Source organism: Leptonychotes weddellii, unplaced genomic scaffold (genome assembly GCF_054177405.1).
Source record: "Leptonychotes weddellii isolate Sample4059 unplaced genomic scaffold, ASM5417740v2 HiC_scaffold_179962, whole genome shotgun sequence".
Classification (NCBI taxonomy): Eukaryota; Metazoa; Chordata; class Mammalia; order Carnivora; family Phocidae; genus Leptonychotes; species Leptonychotes weddellii.
Genome location: NW_027764221.1, coordinates 1 through 297, shown reverse-complemented (window position 1 = coordinate 297; position 297 = coordinate 1). Strand labels below are relative to the sequence as shown.

The following is a 297-nucleotide window of genomic DNA, read 5'->3' as shown; positions in this document are numbered from 1 at the left end:
CGGCCCAGCACGAAGCTGGGCTCCCGGGAGGCCTCCTGCTCCGGCCCCTCCAGCAGTGCCACCTTGGATGGCTTGCCGCAGCAGCGCGCTCTTCGCCTGAGTGAGGTCCGAGGGCGCCTGGTGGGAGAGCCCGTGGCCCTCGCCGGAGGCTCCTTGGCCAGCGAGCGCGCCGGCTCGCACGTCGTCGTGGCCGAGTGGTGAAGGCGATGGACTAGAACTCCACTGGGGTCTCCCCGCGCAGGTTCGAATCCTGCCGACTACGCGGCTCCCCTCTTTGGGGACACCACCTCCGCTCTC

The 297-nt window shown here is 70.7% G+C and overlaps 1 non-coding gene across 1 annotated transcript; it reads left to right on the top strand.

Annotated features, from left to right (window-relative positions):
* The first annotated feature begins 180 nt into the window (after window positions 1–180).
* On the top strand, window positions 181–262 carry TRNAS-AGA (transfer RNA serine (anticodon AGA)). Its single transcript has one exon. It is a non-coding gene; the product is annotated as a tRNA-Ser (tRNA).
* The last annotated feature ends 35 nt before the right edge of the window (window positions 263–297 follow it).